This window comes from Polistes dominula, unplaced genomic scaffold (genome assembly GCF_049000335.1).
Source record: "Polistes dominula isolate Pdom_NZ unplaced genomic scaffold, Pdom_raw_medaka contig_11, whole genome shotgun sequence".
NCBI lineage: Eukaryota > Metazoa > Arthropoda > Insecta > Hymenoptera > Vespidae > Polistes > Polistes dominula.
In genome coordinates, this window is record NW_028301154.1 from 2,000,708 (window position 1) to 2,008,850 (window position 8,143).

Here is an 8,143-nt window from a genome sequence, read left to right on the forward strand (position 1 = left end):
GTGGAAGAGAATTGTCGGTTTTGTTTCTACGATAGGTAAGAACACGAGCTTTTGTTTTAATATTCATGCAGTTGGTTGGCCGGAATCTAACTTTCCTAGAAAGTTACTCGCGTTGTTCATAAATATTGAAACGTAACAAGTGGTACATTGACTGACAGAAAAATTACTATAATATTTAGTACTACATATTACGGTTTTGTCAATCGAAATGTTACATATATTTACATAGTCATAGTACACTAAAGAAACTTCGATAACAAGAGTTTCACAACATGTTTCGTTAAAAGATACATTTATAATACTTTTATTTATTGCGAGTAGTATTTTTGTTAATATCAGTACCGATTGAATATAATTATAATAATTTATTTAAATACAATTAATCAACGTTTATTTAATAAATAATATTCGTATTAATATTTTATTCATATAAATGAGAATTTATTGTAAACGTTACAGTCTTTTTTTATTTATTAAAAATAATTTCTTATACTGAAATAACATTTTATCACAAATATTATATATATATATATATACTAAAATTTATTTTTAAATATTATTATATATTTTTTTAATAACTAATTTAATAATTAAATTACAGATCTACTGTAAATAATTTTCCCCTAACTCCTGTATTACGTACTAAAATTGATATTAACAAAAATACTAAGAATTTATTCAAAAAAATACCGATCTCAAAAAACTATGAAAATAGAACATCTTCAAAATAAAAGAAACCACCCCCTACTATTACGATCTTCCTTTACAACTTTATATTTCTTTTATTATCTATCAAACTTAGAGAATTCGGATTTTGAAATTCGCGAAAAATATCTCTCTTCTCTCCCACTCTCCACTCGAATAATTTTTTTTTCTTCTTTTGTTATACCAAACTTTTGCAGAGAATATTGTCGAAACAAACTGTAAAATGTCGTAAATATTAGTAAAAGAAACGGAAAAGAAAAATTCTTCGCGAGTTGCAAAAGGGAGCCACGGGAAGAAGCAGATTTCTTCCACCACACATATTTTGTGATAAAGTAATGGTAAGTTAGAAAAAGTAAGAGAAAGATATTATATACAGAGAGAGAGAGAGAGAGAGAGAGAGAGAGAGAGAGAGAGAGAGAGAGAGAGAGAGAGAGTAAGAACAGCTTGCACGAGAAAATTCGATAAGATCGTACGTCAACGTCGTTCCCTCTTAAGATCACTATCGCAAAATCAGCGTTTAATATTCCGCGAACGTTGAAAAAAGACACCTTAGAAACGCGTATCACGTGATACGAATCGATATGATAACGTGTCACGTTACATTCTATTATTATTATTATTTTTATTATTATTTTTATTAATATTATTATTATTATTATTATCACAAGTGTATGGTTTCTTGTTTACCGAATATTATTATTATTATGTTTATCGTGACATTATGGTTTCCCATATTATTGGCCACTTTCCAATATCACCATCGATACCCTAATATAGTTAAATTATAAAGTTATCCAGTTAGATAGTTCATCTGATGTAGGTAAATTAATAAAAAACAAATGGAACAAAAGACAAAATTTAGAAAGTTAGTGGAAAAATACGGTTTAAAAAAATTTTTTGAGAGGAGAAGAAATATGGACCCCATAAATATTATGCTCAAAGAAAAAGATATTGTTAATCCATAGGGGGGTCAAGAACGATAAATTTATGATCTATAGATAGGTGATATAACAGTAGCAGTATAGTCGCGGTGCAGGTATAAATGCAAATTCTACGGGATGTTTTAACATCCCTTTCAATGCATCCACAATCGATGACCCATGAGAGAATTCGATCAGAAATTCGCATTGTCGACCATGTAAATCGTAAAAGTATAATACTACTATACTATCAATAAAAATACCATGAATGCTATTACTATTAACGTTACAACAAGTAAGAGCACTACTATTATACCAATACTATTATTGCTACTATTAACAAATGATAATCAGGTAGGTAACGTTCCGATTTTTTTAAAATTCTATACAATTAAAGTAGTCCCCGAAAATATTTAGTGTGACTTAAAACATGAGGTATATATTAAGACATGTGCGAAAAAACGCAGATAGAAATATCCCATAGATTTTTACTGCTTTAGTTGTAGTAGTGTATAAGTCTGTACTTACAGGTACTGTCTCTTGTCGCCGATATGGACTGTAAAACAATTTTAGAAAACGAATCATGAACGATTTCGAACAATAGGATTTCAAATAACAAATATATATATATATATATATATATATATATATATATATATATATATATATATGTAATATTAGGTTTTTATGTGTGCCTTCAGAAATGCCATTATACATATATTGAAAAATGAAACAATTTTAGAAATTCAAATAGAAAAAGATCTCAATGGTTTGTTGTAAAATCCAACGATGATCACCTGTAACAAAAAGAAAACTATATTAGTTATAGAATCAAGTGATATATAGTAGCCTAACATATGAATCGTCCAATTCGCAGATGCACCTTTAAAATTGAATTCTCTATTTATTTTTATCAAATCTCTATTTAAAGTTGCAATAAAATTGAATTGAAATGTGTGATTTTACATTTACAAAAAATAAAAAAAATAAAAAAGTAAAAGTAAAAATATTAAGTTACTAGAGAAAATAATATCTATTAATTATTATAACTAGTACTTTTAGGCTACATTATATAGAAAAAAGAAATTACAAGTTTAATAAAATACGATTACAGTGAAAAATCTTAAAGACAAAAAAAAAGAGAGATTACTTTAATATTCAAAAGACGATAATTAGTGTTTCAAAATGTGATAAAAAGGGAATTTAAATATTTTGACTCGAACTAACTAAACACATATGCATCTTTTTGACGATATAGACACGAATTTGGTGTCCCAAGGAGATGGAATGGTCCATCATCTCCAATTACAACTAGAAATTAATGACGAGCAAAAAAGTAAAACAATAAAATATAAAATATGACTAGAGAGCCCTTCTCTAAAGGTTCAAACTTGCTGTTGAACCTTTGAAAATAACTCAATAGCCTCAGTAGTTGCCCTCTTGAGCCACAATTAAGTGGGGGCCTCTTCGGCATTAAGCCTCTTCTTTCTTCATTCTCTGAAAACTGCATTTGGACATTTTCTATGTGCGAGCAAGATAAAATCTCTCATACTAATTTTGTAAATAAACTCAAATTTTGTTATGATTCTAATTCTCAATTATGCAAAAATTAATTTACATTTCGCGTTGACTTTTCTAACTCGTGGACCATCAATGAACTTAGAGTTCATTGACCATACACGAGAGAACATTTAATCGAATGTCCAAGCAGATAATAATTTCCCTCGATGACCTAATAACACTTCGCACTTTTAACGTCGAGTAATAAAATCAAATTGAAATAAATGTAATGCATTTTCTTGCAATACTTTCATTTCATTAATTCGTTATATTTAATTATATCAAATATTTCCAGCTGTAAGACAAAATCGCGATAGTGCGTAGTGCTAATCCTGAAATACTTAAAGCTAAGTATCAAATGCATCAAAGAATTTGCGAATTTGATTCGACTCTATCTCGTTTGAGGTAAAATCGAAGTAGAAATAAGCCTTTCAAATGGTTGCAAATACCTTTGAATCATGATACATAATAAAGATCACAGAATAGTCACAAAATAAATGAACAAATTAAGCATAATAGAATGAGATGATAAAATTTTGTAACAATTCTGTATAAACCAGGAGGTGAAATTTCCACTCCGGAGTGGAAGCAAGAAGTCTAATGCCTTTCCTGGATCCTACCTACTTAAAATTAAAGTTTTCCCATTCATTCTGAGAAGTATGCTACCTGCCTGCCTATTATCCATATTTTTACCCATTTTAAGAAAAACCATACATACCCACCCACTCACTCCACGGTTCTCACACATACCACCAGGGTGCAAAAGCCTAAACTAGAGAGCATGCCCCGGGGCACCTCCGACACCCTAGTTCAACCACGTTTTCTAAACTTATATGCTAATGGGTATACGTACGTTTTGCTGTAATCGACTGCCAAGGCTAATGATTATTGCATAAAAAACTAAAGCAAAAATACAAGTATACACTAGTATATATATGCATACTAGTTATATACGTGTATGTTTCCACAAATAAATGTGGGGACTCTACTATGCAAACGATTATCAAAAAAAAAGTTATAAATATTTAATATAAATATAAGAATACAAAAACGTGATATGTTGTATTAATGTGCTTTGAGTATTTAATGATGTATTAAATGAATAAAAAATATCGCGAACGATGTACAGTACACACTACCTAATACGCACACACAGGTGTAAAGTACATCGTGCAATCACTAGCACAATAACAGCCGCCAATAGGGAAGAAAACTAAAACTAAACCCACGCTAACTGTTTCTCACCCATACGTGTAACACCTGGGCACACGCATAAATGAGAACGCAGAAAGTATGGGGGGGAGAAACGGGGGATTAGTATATTAGAAGCTGAAAATCCTGATCTAAAAAATATGATTAACACATATATAAATATATCAAAAGATTTTAATAAAAATTCATCTAAGCGACTAAGGACTCTACAAGTCATTTGGTGAATAATGACTTAAACAAGCGAATGAAAAAAAAAAGTTACCCCATATGAAACAATTATTGTTTCGAGGTAAGGTTGTATTAAAAGACTCTACAATGATGATGGATATTTTTTGCAAACCTCGGACGACTTTTTCATTAAATGGCTGTTCTAATTAAAGAACTGGGCTTTGAGCCGCCACTTAACTGCCAAAGTCTATCCGTCGCGAATGAGTTTGTCTTCTTGCTCATTTATTTAAAATATTAAAGTATCGATTTCTTGATTAATATCAATAAATTATTCTCGATTAGATAAACTAGTACGAAGCAATGCATGTAAGATATTTATTATATGGTTTTCTGGACGAAAACGAGTAAATTAATGCTCGATTTCATCACTACTGACCACGAAAAAAAACGTAATTAAAAAGAGAGTGCATTTATTAATTGCATTATTAATTAAATGAATTTAACCGATGAGACAAGAAAACCTATCCTGAACTAATAATAAAACATACAATAAAACATACAATAAAATATACAATTTTCATGAGTAACTCCTAAAAAGGAATTACTCATGTGCTCGTCAATAATTTATTTAAATAATTACAACCAGTAACTCGTGCCGATTAGGACCTTTCATCCTCGGCATGATTGAGCACTGGAGGGACTTTAAATAAAAACTTACGGTTTAAGAAGTTCTGCGATGGCTCCAAAACACTCCTACTTCGCAGCAAGTATTGTAGTCTGACGATGGAAGTCGATACTCGATTTGCCATTGAAGAAGATCCATCGAAGATCCATCGGAGAATTCATCCAACATCTTTGAAAGGAAGAAATTCCATGGTTATATCTGTATAATAAAATAGAACAAAACGATAAGTTATCTGGAATATTATCCAAAATACTATAAAATAAAATCGAATAAAATGTAAATAAAAATGAATACTTACAATGCATTTCAATGAGATGCAGCTCTATTGCACCATGGTAATGCACCTCGCGTGAATCTAACAACGCGATATAAACGAAAATAAGAAACTATAGATGAGTTTCTTATCGCGAAACCGAAATTTCATTATACGACGAACAACACTGACTCTAATTCGCGTTTGATTTTAACTTATTACTCGCCCGATCACTGATTCTAGACTGCACTAATTCAAAGACTGCATTGCTCGCAGTCAAATGCAAGAACAAAAATTTCACTCCCAGTCACTTCACATGGGCCATTCGTGCACAATTGCAATCTGAAACTGAAATAAAAAGCAATACTATTAATATCATTACTATTACAGAAAATCATTAAAATTTTTAAGGAATTATTTAATAAAAAAATATACTCACTTTAAATCTTTATTGATGAATGCACAATGGGTCTCCTATCCTTAGGATGACGATGACAATGCACAAATAATGACTTTAAAACTGCATTACATTCAATTAATTCAATTAACACTAGATTTATGGACTGAGCAAATTTGATTCATTTCAAACTTTTTTGTTACATATATATAAAATAGAAATATTTTAAATTAATTATAATTTAATAAAATTTAAATTTAATTAACTTTAAAGTAGAATATTTTTTAAAATTATATGGTAATTTTTAATGCTGTAATGAAATATACATAAATATTAATTCCTTTCCTCTATCCATTTTTTCATTTAAACAACGTTTGTAAATTTTTAAATAATAGTGAACAAATCTAGTGTTAAACGAATTTCTAAATGAATTTAATAAATAAAATGTGAATATATACCATTCCAACGATGATCTGAAACACAAATAAAAATAATATTATATAAATCGTTGTTATATAAAAATTTCTATAGTTATTGAGAAAATTTTTAATAGAAAAATATACTCACTTTGATGGATGCAGGATGAATGCACGATGGGTCTCCTACCCTTAGGATGACGATGAGCACATGTTTAAACAGAATAAAAGAAACTTGCGAGTTTCTTAACCGAGCAAACGAAACTTTAACATACGACGATCAACACTGAATTTACTTGTCGACTTTTTTATATTTTATTTTAATACGATGCAACACACGAGAACCTCATTGCCTACGCGCTCGATTGCAATGATTTTCTGAAACATAACAAGAAAAAGAACAATTAATATTATTGTTGTAATAAAAATCAATTGAAATTATCATAGAAATGTTTGATAGTAAAATATACTTACTTTTAGTCTTCGTTGATGATTGCAGGATGGGTATCCTACCCTTAGGATGACGATGTATAAAATAAAATTAAATAAAAAGTCTGAAAAGAGCTGAAACATACTAAAGACTATATTACAATATTTCCTGTAAATCATTTCTGAAGGCAGGGCACACATTAAAACCATTGAATATTTTTGATAGAATGGTATTCAAGTTATTAAATATTTGTGAAATTTATCAAAGTATGCAACTATTTGCTTGCTAAATTACATACAAAGTATGTAATGCTAGTAAAAATATTAATTAAAAATCTTTAAAGTTGTCTAAATAAAACAGTAATTGTATCAGCAAACTCAATAAAGAGTAACATAAAAAATAAACCAGATTTTATACCATTCTATGCAATGAAAAGCTTTTTAAACTATTAAAATCAAAACGATAACGTTAGAAATAAAATTATTAAATAATTTAATACGATTTATTTTCGTAGATGTTGTCTCGTTGAAAGATAGAAGACGAATACGAGGTACGTTACTACATAACCTTGGTAGAGGAGATTTCGGGAGTGTCGAACGCTCGGCTATTATACCTATGTTATCGGCTGTTTACGTTTTGTTGTCGGAAATTCGACGAAGAAAATTCCTCGAGAAATTCCTGGAAATAAAAATACACATTTATAATAACTTATATGTCGAGTGTATTGTTTTCTTATTCTTTTTCTCTCTCTCTCTCACTCCTTCTCTCTCACTCTTTCTGTAGTATTTCTATATGCTTATATGCTTATATTTAAAAATAATAATGCTCACCTCGCCGTACATGGAGAAGATAAAAAAAGTTGCCACAAGGTTAAAATATTAGTGAATTCGTGTTATAACTCTTCCCATGCTTAGAAAGCTAAAAAATAAAAGTAAAATATGAAAAAACTCACGTATAACATTCGTTATATATAACACCATATATATAACAGGAAGGTGTACGTTAGATAATTAATTGAAACAATTACCTGAAATTAACGGGATAACAAAATCCGCTGCAACACGTATACAGATGACAGATTAAAAAATTCGAAAGATTCGCCATATTGAAGTGCATAAAACAGGCGCATAAGACTGGCGCGAAAAATACTGCATGCGCGAAAATGATGCGTAGTAGATCTTCTTTCCACCTATAATAAAGAAAAATTTCGAAAGATTAAAAATACGATATAGAAGCATAAAAATTGTCAAAATATACTCAAAAAATCAAAATCGATCCTTTTATCCTTTATATATTGTAATAGAAAGGTGTGAACCTTACAAAATATCTTTTAATTACCTGATTTTAACGAGACGATTACACTCCGATGTGTTCTCCACGAAAGACGCCATGAAACT

At 29.6% G+C, this 8,143-nt stretch overlaps 2 long non-coding RNA genes across 2 annotated transcripts; both read right to left on the minus strand.

The window, feature by feature from the left end:
* Positions 1 to 5,556: 5,556 nt before the first annotated feature.
* On the minus strand, positions 5,557 to 6,680 carry LOC149030562 (uncharacterized). The gene is made up of 3 exons (XR_016178619.1): positions 6,468 to 6,680; positions 5,943 to 6,373; positions 5,557 to 5,851 (listed from the first exon to the last, which is right to left on the minus strand). It is a non-coding gene; the product is annotated as an uncharacterized LOC149030562 (long non-coding RNA).
* Positions 6,681 to 6,781: 101 nt separating this feature from the next.
* LOC149030563 (uncharacterized) lies at positions 6,782 to 7,921 on the minus strand. The gene is made up of 3 exons (XR_016178608.1): positions 7,774 to 7,921; positions 7,577 to 7,664; positions 6,782 to 7,424 (listed from the first exon to the last, which is right to left on the minus strand). It is a non-coding gene; the product is annotated as an uncharacterized LOC149030563 (long non-coding RNA).
* Between the last annotated feature and the right edge of the window lie 222 nt (positions 7,922 to 8,143).